This window comes from Pan troglodytes, chromosome 19, assembly GCF_028858775.2.
Source record: "Pan troglodytes isolate AG18354 chromosome 19, NHGRI_mPanTro3-v2.0_pri, whole genome shotgun sequence".
NCBI lineage: Eukaryota > Metazoa > Chordata > Mammalia > Primates > Hominidae > Pan > Pan troglodytes.
The window spans coordinates 2,694,603-2,708,866 of NC_072417.2; positions in this window are offsets into that span (position 1 = coordinate 2,694,603).

A 14,264-nucleotide genomic window follows, 5' to 3' on the forward strand; every position below is an offset into this window, starting at 1 on the left:
GAAATATCTACAATGCCATTTGTATAAAGATATAAATATCTGCACCGCGAGCTGTATAAACAAGGAAATATCTACATCGCTATCTGTATAAACGTGGATATACCAACACCGCTATCGTTATGAACATGGAAATATCTACAACACCATCTATATAAACACAGTAATATCTACACCGCTTTGTCTATAAACATGGAAATACCTACACCGCTATCTCTATAAGCATGGAAATATCTACTCCGCTATCTGTATAAACATGGAAATATCTACACATCTATCTGTATAAACATGGAAATATCTATACCGCGATCTGTATAAACATGGAAATATCTACACCGCGATCTGTATAAACATGCAGATATCTACACCGCTATCTGTATAAACATGGTAGTATCAACACCACCATCTATATAAACATGGAAATATATACACTGCCATCTGTATAAACATGGAAATACCTACAAAGTCATCTGTATAAACATGGAAATATCTACAATGCCATCTGTAGAAAGATGGAAATATCTACACCGCAATCTGTGTAAACATGGAAATATCTACACCGATATCTGTAAAAACATGGAAATATCTACACAGCTATCTGTATAAACATGGAAATATCTACACCGCGATCTGTACAAACATGGAAATATCTACACCACGATCTGTATAAACATGGAAATATCTACACTGCTATCTGTATAAACATGGAAATATCTTCACCACGATCTGTATAAACATGGAAACATCTACACCGCTATCTGTATAAACATGGTTATATCTACACCACCATCTATATAAACATGGAAATACCTACACCGCCATCTGTATAAACATGGAAATATCTACAATGCCATCTGTAGAAAGATGGAAATATCTACACCGCAATCTGTGTAAACATGGAAATATTTACAACGATATCTGTAAAAACATGGAAATATCAACACCGCTATCTGTATAAACATGGAAATATCTACACCACCATCTGTATAAACATGGAAATACTGACAAAGTTATCTGTATAAACCTGGAAATATCTACACCGCCATCTGTATAAACATGGAAATATCTACACAGCCATGTGTACATACATGGAAACATCTACACCGCTGTCTATATAAACATGGAAATAACTACATCGCTATCTGTATAAACATGGAAATATCTACACTGCCATCTACATATCCATGGTAATATCGGCGCCGCCATCTGTATAAATATGGAAATATCTACACGGTCATCTGTGTATAGATGGAAATATCAACACCGCCATCTGTACAAACATGGAAATATCTGTACCGCTATCTGTATAAACATGGAAATATCTACACCACGGTCTGTATAAACATGGAAATATCTACACCGCTATCTGTATAAACATGGAAATATCTACACCGCTATCTCTATAAACATGGAAATATCTACACCGTGATCTGTATAAACATGGAAATATTTACACCGCTATCTGTATAAACATGGAGACTTCTGCACCGTTATCTGTATAAATATGGCAATATCTACACCGCTATCTCTATAAACTTGGAAAATCTACACCGCCATCTGTAGAAACATGGAAATACCTATACAGTCATCTGTGTAAACATGGAAATATCTACACCACCATCTGTGTAAACATGGAAATATCTACACCGATATCTGTAAAAACTTGGAAATATCTACACCGCTATCTGTATAAACATGGAAATATCTACACCGTGATCTGTATAAGCATGGAAATATCTACACCGCGATCTGTATAAACATGGAAATATCTACACCGCTCTCTGTATAAACATGGAAATATCTACACAGCTATCTCTATAAACATGAAAATATCTGCGCCGCCATCTGTATAAACATGGAAATACCTACAAAGTCATCTGTATAAACATGGAAATATCTACAAAGCCATCTGTATAAACATGGAAATATCTACACAGCCGTCTGTATATACATGGAAATATCTACACCACTATCTGTATAAACATGGAAATAACTACACCGCTATTTGTATAAACAAGGAAATATCTACACCGTGATCTGCATAAACATGGAAATATCTTCACCGCCATCTCTATAAACATGGAAATATCTACACCCCAATCTGTATAAACATGGAAATACCCACACCGCTATCTCTATAAACATGGAAAAATCAACACCGCTATCTGTATGAACATGGAAATATCTATACCGCCATCTCTATAAACATGGAAATATCTACACCACGATCAGTATAAACATGGAAATATCTACACCGCTATTTGTATAAACATGGAAATATCTCCACTGCTTTCTCTATAAACATCGAAATATCTACACCGCCATCTGTATAAACATGGAAATACTTACAAAGTTATCTGTATAAATATGGAAATATCTACACTGCCATCTGTATAAACATGGAAATATCTACACAGCCAGGTGTATATACATGGAAAAAACTACACCGCTATCTATATAAACATGGAAATAACTACACCGCTATCTGAATAAACATGGAAATATCTACACCGCCATCTACATATCCATGGAAATATCTGCACGGCCATCTGTATAAACATGGATATATCTACACGGTCATCTGTGTATAGATGGAAATATCAACACCGCCATCTGTACAAACATGGAAATATCTGCATCGCTATCTGTATAAACGTGGAAATATCTACACCGCGGTCTGTATAAACATGGAAATATCTACACCGCTGTCTCTATAAACATGGAAATATGTACACCGCTATGTGTATAAACATGGAAATATCTCCACTGCTGTCTGCATAAACATGGAAATAACTCCACCATTATCTGTAGAAACATGGAAATATCTACTGCGCCATCTCTATAAACAATGAAATATCTACACTGCCATCTGTAAAAACATGGAAATATCTACACAGTCATCTGAATAAACATGGAAATATCTACACCCCCATCTGTATAAACACGGAAATACCTACAATACCATCTGTATACACATCGAAATGTCTACACAGACATCTGTATAAATATGGAAATATCTACACCGCCAGCTGTATAAACATGGAAATATCTACACTGCCATCTGTAGAAAGATGGAAATATCTACACCGCTATCTCTATAAATATGGAAATATCTACACCGCCATCTTTATAAACATGAAAATATCTACACTGTCATCTCCATAAAGATGGAAGTATCTGCTCCGCCATGTGTATAAACACGGAAATATCTACACCACCATCTGTGTAAACATGGAAATATCTACACCGCTATCTGTATAAACATGGAAATATCTACACCGCCATCTGCATGTCCCTGGAAATATCTACGCCGCCATCTGTATAAACATGGAAATATCTACACGGCCATCTGTGTATAGATGGAAATATCAACACCGCCATCTGTACAAACATGGAAATATCTGCACCGCTATCTGTATGAACATGGAAATATCTACACCGCAGTCTGTAAAAACATGGAAATGTCTACACCGCTATCTGTATAAACATGGAAATATATAAACCGATATCTCTATAAACATGGAAATATCTACATCGTGATCTGTATAAACATGGAAATATTTACACCGATATCTGTATAAACATGAAAATTTCTACACCGTTATCTGTATAAACATGGAAATATCTACACCGCTATCTCTATAAACATGGAAATATCTACACCGCCATCTGTATAAACATGGAAATACCTATACAGTCATCTGTGTAAACATGGAAATATCTACACCACCATCTGTATAAACATGGAAATATCTACAATGCCATCTGTATACACATGGAAATACCTACACGGCAATCTGTGTATAGATGGAAACATCAACACCGCCATCTGTACAAACATGGAAATATCTACACTGCTATCTCTATAAACATGGAAATATCTACACTGCGGTCTGTATAAACATGGAAATATCTACACTGGTATCTGTATAAACATGGAAATATCTACAACACGATTTGTATAAACATGGAAATATATAGACCGCTATCTGTATAAACATGGAAATATCTGCACTGCTCTCTCTATAAACATGGAAATATCTACAAAGCCATCTGTATAAACATGGAAATACATACACAGTCATGTGTAGGAACATGGAAATATCTACACTGCCATCTGTATAAACATGGAAATATCTACACAGCCCTCTCTATAAATATGGAAATATCTGCATAGTCATCTGTATAAACATGGAAATATCTGCACCGCTATATGTATAAACATGGAAATACCTACACCGCCGTCTCTATAAACATGAAAATATGTACACCGCTATGTGTATAAAGATGGAAATATCTCCACTGCTGTCTGCATAAACATGGAAATAACTCCACCATTATCTGTATAAACATGGAAATATCTACAGCGCCATCTCTATAAACATTGAAATATCTACACTGCCATCTGTAAAAACATGGAAATATCTACACAGTCATCTGAATAAACATGGAAATATCTACACCCCCATCTGTATAAACATGGAAATACCTACAATACCATCTCAATACACATGGAAATATCTACACAGACATCTGTATGAATATGGAAATATCTACACCGCCAGCTGTATAAACATGGAAATATCTACACTGCCACCTGTAGAAAGGTGGAAAAATCTACACCGCTATCTCTATAAATATGGAAATATCTACACCGCCATCTCTATATACATGAAAATATCTACACTGTCATCTCCATAAAGATGGAAGTATCTACTCCGCCATGTGTATAAACACGGAAATATCAACACCACCATCTGTGTAAACATGGAAATATCTACACCGCTATCTGTATAAACATGGAAATATCTACACCGCCATCTGCATGTCCATGGAAATATCTACGCCGCCCTCTGTATAAACATGGAAATATCTACACGGCCATCAGTGTATAGATGGAAATATCAACACCGCCATCTGTACAAACATGGAAATATCTACACCGCTATCTCCATAAACATGGAAATATATGCACTGCCATCTGTAAAAACATGGATATAACTATACAGTCATCTGTATAAACATGGAAATATCTACAAGGCCATCTGTATACACATGGAAATATCCACACCGCCATCTCAATAAACATGAAAATATCTACACTGCCATCCCCATAAACATGGAACTAACTACTCCGCCATCTGTATAAACATGGAAACGTCAACACCACCATCTGTGTGAATAAGGAAATATCTACAATGCCATTTGTATAAAGATATAAATATCTGCACCGCGAGCTGTATAAACAAGGAAATATCTACATCGCTATCTGTATAAACGTGGATATACCAACACCGCTATCGTTATGAACATGGAAATATCTACAACACCATCTATATAAACACAGTAATATCTACACCGCTTTGTCTATAAACATGGAAATACCTACACCGCTATCTCTATAAGCATGGAAATATCTACTCCGCTATCTGTATAAACATGGAAATATCTACACATCTATCTGTATAAACATGGAAATATCTATACCGCGATCTGTATAAACATGGAAATATCTACACCGCGATCTGTATAAACATGCAGATATCTACACCGCTATCTGTATAAACATGGTAGTATCAACACCACCATCTATATAAACATGGAAATATATACACTGCCATCTGTATAAACATGGAAATACCTACAAAGTCATCTGTATAAACATGGAAATATCTACAATGCCATCTGTAGAAAGATGGAAATATCTACACCGCAATCTGTGTAAACATGGAAATATCTACACCGATATCTGTATAAACATGGAAATATCTACACTGCTATCTGTATAAACATGGAAATATCTACAACGCCATCTATATAAACATGGAAATGTCTATACCGCTGTCTATAAACATGGAAATACCTACACCGCTATCTCTATAAACATGGAAATATCTACACCGCTATCTGTATAAACATGGAAATATCTACACCGCTATCTGTATAAACATGTAAATATCTATACCGCGATCTGTATAAACATGGAAATATCTACACCGCGATCTGTATAAACATGGAAATATCTTCACCACGATCTGTATAAACATGGAAACATCTACACCGCAATCTGTGTAAACATGCAAATATCTACACCAATATCTGTAAAAACATGGAAATATCAACACCGCTATCTGTATAAACATGGAAATATCTATACCGCGATCTGTTTAAACATGGAAATATGTATACCGTGATCTGTATAAACATGGAAATATCTACACCGAGATCTGTATAAACATGGAAATATCTACACAGCTATCTCAATAAACATGGAAATATCTTCACCGCCATCTGTATAAACATGGAAATACCTACAAAGTCATCTGTATAAACATGGAAATATCTACACAGCCATCTGTATAAACATGGAAATGTCTACTAAGCCATCTGTATATACATGGAAATATCTACACCGCTATCTGAATAAACATGGAAATTACTACACCGCTATTTGTATAAACAAGAAAATATCTACACCGTGATCTGTATAAACATGGAAATATCTACACTGCCATCTCTATAAACATGGAAATATCTACACCGCTATCTGTATAATCATGGAATTATCCACACTGATATCTCTATAAACATGGAAAAATCTACACTGCTATCTCTATGAACATGGAAATATCTACACTGCCATCTCTATAAACATGGAAATATCTACACCACGATCAGTATAAACATGGAAATATCTACACCGCTATCTGTATAAACATGGAAATATCTCCACTTCTATCTCCATAAACATCGAAATATCTACACCGACATCTGTATAAACATGGAAATACTTACAAAGTTATCTGTATAAACATGGAAATATCTACACCGCAATCTGTATAAACATGGAAATATCTACAACGCCATGTGTACATACATGGAAATAACTACACCGGTATCTATATAAATATGGTAATAACTACACCGCTATCTGTATAAACATGGAAATATCTACACCGCCATCTACATATCCATGGAAATATCTGCGCTGCCATCTGTATAAAGATGGAAATATCTACAGGGTCATCTGTGTATAGATGGAAATATCAACACCGCCATCTGTAAAAACATGGAAATATCTGCACCGCTATCTTTATAAACATGGAAATATCTACACCGCTGTCTGTATAAACATGGAAATATCTACACTGCTATCTGTATAAACATGGAAATATCTACACCGCTATCTCTATAAACATGGAAATATCTACACCGTGATCTGTATAAACATGGAAATATTTTCACCGCTATCTGTATAAACATGAAACTTCTACACCGTTATATGTATAAATATGGAAATATCTACACCGCTATCTCTATAAACTTGGAAATATCTACACCGCCATCTGTATAAACATGGAAATAGCTATACAGTCATCTGTTGAAACATGGAAATATCTACACCACCATCTGTATAAACATGGAAATATCTACAATGCCATCTGTATACACATGGAAATACCTACACGGCAATCTGTGTATAGATGGAAACATCAACACCGCCATCTGTACAAACATGAATATATCTACACTGCTATCTCTATAAACATGGAATTATCTACACTGCGGTCTGTAAAAACATGGAAATATCTACACCGGTATCTGTATAAACATGGAAATATCTACACCACGATGTGTATAAACATGGAAATATATACAGCGCTATCTGTATTAACATGGAAATATCTGCACCGCTATCTCTATAAACATGGAAATATCTACAAAGCCATCTGTATAAACATGGAAATACCTACACAGTCATGTGTAGGAACATGGAAATATCTACACTGCCATCTGTATAAACATAGAAATATCTACACAGCCCTCTGTATAAATATGGAAATATCTGCATAGGCATCTGTGTAAACATGGATATATCTGCACCGCTATCTGTATAAACATGGAAATACCTACACCGCTGTCTCTATAAACATGGAAATATGTACACCGCTATGTGTGTAAACATGGAAATATCTCCACTGCTGTCTGTATAAAGATGGAAATTTCTCCACCGTTATCTGTTTAAACATGGAAATATCTACAGCGCCATCTCTATAAACACTGAAATATCTACACTGCCATCTGTAAAAACATGGAAAAATCTACACAGTCATCTGAATAAACATGCAAATATTTACACCACCATCTGTATAAACATGGAAATACCTACAATACCATCTGTATACACATGGAAATACCTACACAGACATCTGTATAAATATGGAAATATCTACACTGCCATCTGTATAAACATGGAAATATCTACACTGCCATCTCAAGAAAGATGGAAATACCTCCACCGCTATCTCTATAAATATGGAAATATCTACACCGCCATCTCTATAAACATGAAAATATCTACACTGCCATCTCCATAAAGATGGACGTATCTACTCCACCATGTGTATAAACACGGAAATATCTACACCAACATCTGTGTAAACATGGAAATATCTACACCGCTATCTGTATAAACATGGAAATAACTACACCGCCATCTGCATGTCCATGGAAATATCTACGCCGCCATCTGTACAAACATGGAAATATCTACATGGCCATCTGTGTATAGATGGATATATCAACACCGCCATCTGTACAAACATGGAAATATCTACACGGCCATCTGTGTATAGATGGAAATATCAACACCGCCTTCTGTACAAACATGATAATATCTACATCGCTATCTCTATAAACATGGAAATATCTGCACTGCCATCTGTAAAAACATGGAAATAACTGTACAGTCATCTGTATAAACATGGAAATACCTACAATGACATCTGTATACACATGGAAATATCTACACAGCCATCTGTATAAAAATGTAAATATCTACACTGCTATCTCTATAAACATGGAAATATCTACACCGCCATCTCTATAAACATGAAAATATCTACACTGCCATCTCCATAAACATGGAACTAACTACTCCGCCATCTGTATAAACATGGAAACATCTACACCGCCATCTGTGTGAACAAGGAAATATGTACAATGCCATCTGTATAAAGATATAAATATCTGCACCGCGAGCTGTATAAACATGGAAATATCTACATTGCTATCTGTATAAACATGGAAATACCAACACCGCTATCGGTATAAACATGGAAATATCTACAACGCCATCTATATAAACATGGAAATATCTACACCGCTATGTCTATAAACATGGAAATACCTAAACCGCTATCTCTATAAACATGGAAATGTCTACACAGCTATCTGTATAAACATGGAAATATCTACACCGCTATCTGTATAAACATGGAAATATCTACACTGCTATCTCTATAAACATGGAAATATCTACACAGCTATCTGTATAAACATGGAAATATCTACACCGCTATCTGTATAAACATGGAAATATCTACACCGTGATCTGTATAAACATGGAAATATCTACACCGCGATCTGTATAAACATGGAAATATCTTCACCACGATCTGTATAAACATGGAAACATCTACACCGCTATCTGTATAAACATGGTTATATCTACACCACCATCTATATAAACATGGAAATATCTACACCGCCATCTGTATAAACATGGAAATATCTACAATGCCATCTGTAGAAAGATGGAAATATCTACACCGCAATCTGTGTAAACATGGAAATATTTACAACGATATCTGTAAAAACATGGAAATATCAACACCGCTATCTGTATAAACATGGAAATATCTACACCACCATCTGTATAAACATGGAAATACTGACAAAGTTATCTGTATAAACCTGGAAATATCTACACCGCCATCTGTATAAACATGGAAATATCTACACAGCCATGTGTACATACATGGAAACATCTACACCGCTGTCTATATAAACATGGAAATAACTACATCGCTATCTGTATAAACATGGAAATATCTACACTGCCATCTACATATCCATGGTAATATCGGCGCCGCCATCTGTATAAATATGGAAATATCTACACGGTCATCTGTGTATAGATGGAAATATCAACACCGCCATCTGTACAAACATGGAAATATCTGTACCGCTATCTGTATAAACATGGAAATATCTACACCACGGTCTGTATAAACATGGAAATATCTACACCGCTATCTGTATAAACATGGAAATATCTACACCGCTATCTCTATAAACATGGAAATATCTACACCGTGATCTGTATAAACATGGAAATATTTACACCGCTATCTGTATAAACATGGAGACTTCTGCACCGTTATCTGTATAAATATGGCAATATCTACACCGCTATCTCTATAAACTTGGAAAATCTACACCGCCATCTGTAGAAACATGGAAATACCTATACAGTCATCTGTGTAAACATGGAAATATCTACACCACCATCTGTGTAAACATGGAAATATCTACACCGATATCTGTAAAACCTTGGAAATATCTACACCGCTATCTGTATAAACATGGAAATATCTACACCGTGATCTGTATAAGCATGGAAATATCTACACCGCGATCTGTATAAACATGGAAATATCTACACCGCTCTCTGTATAAACATGGAAATATCTACACAGCTATCTCTATAAACATGAAAATATCTGCGCCGCCATCTGTATAAACATGGAAATACCTACAAAGTCATCTGTATAAACATGGAAATATCTACAAAGCCATCTGTATAAACATGGAAATATCTACACAGCCATCTGTATATACATGGAAATATCTACACCACTATCTGTATAAGCATGGAAATAACTACACCGCTATTTGTATAAACAAGGAAATATCTACACCGTGATCTGCATAAACATGGAAATATCTTCACCGCCATCTCTATAAACATGGAAATATCTACACCCCAATCTGTATAAACATGGAAATACCCACACCGCTATCTCTATAAACATGGAAAAATCAACACCGCTATCTCTATGAACATGGAAATATCTATACCGCCATCTCTATAAACATGGAAATATCTACACCACGATCAGTATAAACATGGAAATATCTACACCGCTATTTGTATAAACATGGAAATATCTCCACTGCTTTCTCTATAAACATCGAAATATCTACACCGCCATCTGTATAAACATGGAAATACTTACAAAGTTATCTGTATAAATATGGAAATATCTACACTGCCATCTGTATAAACATGGAAATATCTACACAGCCAGGTGTATGTACATGGAAAAAACTACACCGCTATCTATATAAACATGGAAATAACTACACCGCTATCTGAATAAACATGGAAATATCTACACCGCCATCTACATATCCATGGAAATATCTGCACGGCCATCTGTATAAACATGGGTATATCTACACGGTCATCTGTGTATAGATGGAAATATCAACACCGCCATCTGTACAAACATGGAAATATCTGCATCGCTATCTGTATAAACATGGAAATATCTACACCGCGGTCTGTATAAACATGGAAATATCTACACCGCTGTCTCTATAAACATGGAAATATGTACACCGCTATGTGTATAAACATGGAAATATCTCCACTGCTGTCTGCATAAACATGGAAATAACTCCACCATTATCTGTAGAAACATGGAAATATCTACTGCGCCATCTCTATAAACAATGAAATATCTACACTGCCATCTGTAAAAACATGGAAATATCTACACAGTCATCTGAATAAACATGGAAATATCTACACCCCCATCTGTATAAACACGGAAATACCTACAATACCATCTGTATACACATGGAAATGTCTACACAGACATCTGTATAAATATGGAAATATCTACACCGCCAGCTGTATAAACATGGAAATATCTACACTGCCATCTGTAGAAAGATGGAAATATCTACACCGCTATCTCTATAAATATGGAAATATCTACACCGCCATCTTTATAAACATGAAAATATCTACACTGTCATCTCCATAAAGATGGAAGTATCTGCTCCGCCATGTGTATAAACACGGAAATATCTACACCACCATCTGTGTAAACATGGAAATATCTACACCGCTATCTGTATAAACATGGAAATATCTACACCGCCATCTGCATGTCCCTGGAAATATCTACGCCGCCATCTGTATAAACATGGAAATATCTACACGGCCATCTGTGTATAGATGGAAATATCAACACCGCCATCTGTACAAACATGGAAATATCTGCACCGCTATCTGTATGAACATGGAAATATCTACACCGCAGTCTGTAAAAACATGGAAATGTCTACACCGCTATCTGTATAAACATGGAAATATATAAACCGATATCTCTATAAACATGGAAATATCTACATCGTGATCTGTATAAACATGGAAATATTTACACCGATATCTGTATAAACATGAAAATTTCTACACCGTTATCTGTATAAACATGGAAATATCTACACCGCTATCTCTATAAACATGGAAATATCTACACCGCCATCTGTATAAACATGGAAATACCTATACAGTCATCTGTGTAAACATGGAAATATCTACACCACCATCTGTATAAACATGGAAATATCTACAATGCCATCTGTATACACATGGAAATACCTACACGGCAATCTGTGTATAGATGGAAACATCAACACCGCCATCTGTACAAACATGGAAATATCTACACTGCTATCTCTATAAACATGGAAATATCTACACTGCGGTCTGTATAAACATGGAAATATCTACACTGGTATCTGTATAAACATGGAAATATCTACACCACGATTTGTATAAACATGGAAATATATACACCGCTATCTGTATAAACATGGAAATATCTGCACCGCTATCTCTATAAACATGGAAATATCTACAAAGCCATCTGTATAAACATGGAAATACCTACACAGTCATGTGTAGGAACATGGAAATATCTACACTGCCATCTGTATAAACATAGAAATATCTACAGAGCCCTCTGTATAAATATGGAAATATCTTCATAGGCATCTGTATAAACATGGAAATATCTGCACCGCTATCTGTATAAACATGGAAATAACTACACCGTTGTGTCTATAAACATGGAAATATCTACAGCGCCATCACTATAAACATTGAAATATCTACACTGCCATCTGTAAAAACATGGAAAAATCTACACAGTCATCTGAATAAACATGCAAATATTTACACCACCATCTGTATAAACATGGAAATACCTACAATACCATCTGTATACACATGGAAATACCTACACAGACATCTGTATAAATATGGAAATATCTACACTGCCATCTGTATAAACATGGAAATATCTACACTGCCATCTCAAGAAAGATGGAAATACCTCCACCGCTATCTCTATAAATATGGAAATATCTACACCGCCATCTCTATAAACATGAAAATATCTACACTGCCATCTCCATAAAGATGGACGTATCTACTCCAACATGTGTATAAACACGGAAATATCTACACCAACATCTGTGTAAACATGGAAATATCTACACCGCTATCTGTATAAACATGGAAATAACTACACCGCCATCTGCATGTCCATGGAAATATCTACGCCGCCATCTGTACAAACATGGAAATATCTACATGGCCATCTGTGTATAGATGGATATATCAACACCGCCATCTGTACAAACATGGAAATATCTACACCGCTATTTCTATAAACATGGAAATATCTGCACTGCCATCTGTAAAAACATGGAAATACCTATACAGTCATCTGTATAAACATGGAAATATCTACAATGCCATCTGTATACACGGAAATATCTACACAGCCATGTGTATAAACATGTAAATATCTACATTGCTATCTCTATAAACATGGATATATCTACAGCGCCATCTGCATGTCCATGGAAATATCTACGCCGCCATCTGCATAAACATGGAAATATCTACACGGCCATCTGTGTATAGATGGAAATATCAACACCGAGATCTGTACAAACATGGAAATATCTACACCGCTAACTCTATAAACACGGAAATATCTGCACTGCCATCTGTAAAAACATGGAAATACCTGTACAGTCATCTGTATAAACATGGAAATATCTACAATGCCATCTGTATACACATGGAAATATCTGCACAGCCATCTGTATAAACATGTAAATATCTACACTGCTAACTCTATAAACATGGATATATCTACACCGCCATCTGCATGTCCATGGAAATATCTACGCCGCCATCTGTATAAACATGGAAATATCTACACCGCCATCTGCATGTCCATGGAAATATCTACGCCGCCATCTGTATAAACATGGAAATATCTACACGGCCATCTGTGTATAGATGGAAACATCAACACCGCCATCTGTACAAACAT